Genomic DNA, 2579 nt, shown 5'->3' with positions numbered 1-2579 from the left:
ATCTCTGAATTATTATATTTTCAGCCCAAATACATGATTTGACTTCTCCCTTCTTTTGCCGTGTTTGCAACAAATGACATCTTAAAACCTGATCTGAGATCTGCCTCTGAACTACTTATACATTGTATAAAAGCTTTTTAGTATTCCCAACAATCCCTACTGGATTAGAATATTAGCACTTTAAAATAATGCCGAATAAAAAAATATACTTTCTCCACCCGACTTACTCTTTAAACTGTGTCACTTGACTACCTCTATATCAAATATATTTATTGCCTGCAATAATTTCAAAACTGATTCTAATCTCTTCTTATTTCCTCTTTCCATTGCAGCTACTTTCACTAAGGTATGTATGTGAACTTGTACTTATGTTTGTAAAATGTCATCATTCTTAGTTTTATTCCTTGAAATTTATCACAATTGAACATACACAAATGGCGAAGCTCGAGTTGGTAGCGCGTGCCATATTCTGTATTGAGACTATAAAAGATGAGCGATAAATTTCGAGACACATACACATGCACAACCACTGAAGGAGACAATTTGTGTGTCTCGTATGCATAATTTCTGTCAGCTAGTCATTTCCCCTCTAGTAAATTGTTAAATTTATGCTGTCACATTTCGTTTCAGTCACTTAGCAAATATTTCACGTTTTTTCTCCAACTACTTCTATAATTTGTATAATGTTGTGAAAAATTTTTTTTTTTTTTACAATTTAGCATTTTGTTTTAATTTCCATTCGCTTTTGTGGAACATTCTATATTATTCGCCTATGACATGATCAAATCAGCATTACCATATTATATTGTTGTTGATATTTATTCGTTTTGTATATCAGAAAAGGTGACGCAATTTCAATTCGTAATCGTTGAAAGTGAAACTCCACTGAAATAGCTAAGCGCTTTTAAATATCCGAAACTTATTTAGTGCTTGCACGTAAAAGGTGTCAAGCTGATAATCAAAATGCATATCGTTAATTACCTGAATAATTCATAACTATATTTAAATGCAATTTTCGGAATAAATGCAGTATTATGTCATCGCGTAAACAGAAAGACATTGATTACTTGCAAATATGCTAAATTTTGTTCCTGTTTCAAGTGAGTTTGTTTAGTCTATCACCTCATTAATATATTTTTAATCTAAGTTTTGTTTTTGGATGCAGAACATTTTTCATTCTCCAGTTTTTAACGTATTCAAGCCGTACCTTCTCTTTACGTCTATTCTCAAGGCTTTCATTATCATTCCTTAAAGGGGTTAAAAATTATAAATTGATCCGTCAAATAATTTCGGATGCATGAGCCTGTTTTAATCGTAATCGGTAGTGAAAAATTTTTGCTCGAAACGCTGTGTCAATCGCTTTTAACTGTTCTCCCCATCCCCATCGTATTCTTTTTCAGGTAATGAGCGAAGCAGTAAGGTTTTTAATAAAATAAATCGATTTTTCAATCGCTCAGATTTGTAAATTTTTTCACCGAAAAAAAACCGTTTTTTTTTTGCAAACCAGCATTTTGTTAAAAATCAAAATTTTAACTAGTCTTTCGGTCATTATCTGAATTAATTCATACTAATAATAAATATTTTTAATTTTGGGATTTAAAATAATTTTAAGAAGAAAACAAATTTCGTTGGTCTTCCTGAAGATCGGCAAATCCAAAAATAGTCAAAATGAATCGCCGATTAATAAATAATAATAAAAATTCATTAAATTTTGTAAATGCACTATTTTGTATAATGTTTTTTATTCCATTCCAAAAATGTGTCCAATAAAAAATTTACAAAAAAAGCGTTTTTTCAGACTTGCGTGTGGGTATACTCTCTAATTGAATTCTTAAATAGACAAATATAATTTTGAATTTCACTTACAAACTGTTGTTTTAGTTTTGTTTTTGTTTAAAGTTACCAAAAAGTCAACCGAGCTATATCCATATATATTTACACATTTAGGTTACGTATTAATTCATTCTTATATACACATACATATATGTATGTGCGTCTTTCGTTCCCATAAAGCACAATGAACTTCACTTTGTCCAGCCAACTCAGCGAGAATTTGCGAAGACTTCGCTTAATAGGCGATCAAATAAAAAAGCAACAAAAAAATGCAAGTGAGTACTCGCACTCGTACTCGTAAAGTAATCATAAACCACTTATTCATGCCTTTTTCTAGTTCAACGGTTTGTTGAACTTTACATTGGCATAAATAGCACTTTTTCGGGTATTTTCTGTTTAACCATTTATTTAAACGCCAACGATTTCATTACATATGAGTATATGCATATATATACAATTAAGACATACAGAAGTCAAAGTGGCAAATAAATCATTCAAAATTCGTATTAATTTAATTTAATCGAGGTTTCTTCGCTTTATGTGATCGTTCTGATCATTATATTATATTTACTTAATTATATAATAGAATTCAAATATGAATCAAATGGAAGCTGATAATATATACCTAAATGTGATTCAGAAATTACGATATGTCTTCTTCTTCTTGATTGGCGTAGTCACCGCTTACGCGATTATAGCCGAGTTAACAACAGCGCGCCAGTCGTTTCTTCTTTTCGCTACGTGGC

At 30.7% G+C, this 2579-nt stretch overlaps 1 protein-coding gene across 12 annotated transcripts in view; it reads left to right on the top strand.

Moving 5' to 3' along the window:
* LOC108978281 (protein windpipe) overlaps nucleotides 1-2579 on the top strand; it is a 154768-nt gene that overhangs the window by 136204 nt on the left and 15985 nt on the right. For 10 of the 12 annotated variants that reach the window (XR_001994095.1, XM_018948464.1, XM_018948456.1 and 7 more), the window contains one exon: nucleotides 333-346. The exons of the other annotated variants lie outside the window; for them this stretch is intronic. The gene's annotated coding sequence lies outside the window, so the exon portion shown is untranslated. The remainder of the gene's footprint in view (nucleotides 1-332; nucleotides 347-2579) is intronic. 12 annotated transcript variants of the gene reach the window in all.

The sequence above is a fragment of the Bactrocera latifrons genome, unplaced genomic scaffold (assembly GCF_001853355.1).
Source record: "Bactrocera latifrons isolate USDA-ARS-PBARC rearing strain unplaced genomic scaffold, ASM185335v1 scaffold_12, whole genome shotgun sequence".
Classification (NCBI taxonomy): Eukaryota; Metazoa; Arthropoda; class Insecta; order Diptera; family Tephritidae; genus Bactrocera; species Bactrocera latifrons.
The sequence above is the reverse complement of the archived record's forward strand: the minus strand, read 5'-3'. Positions and strand labels throughout refer to the sequence as shown.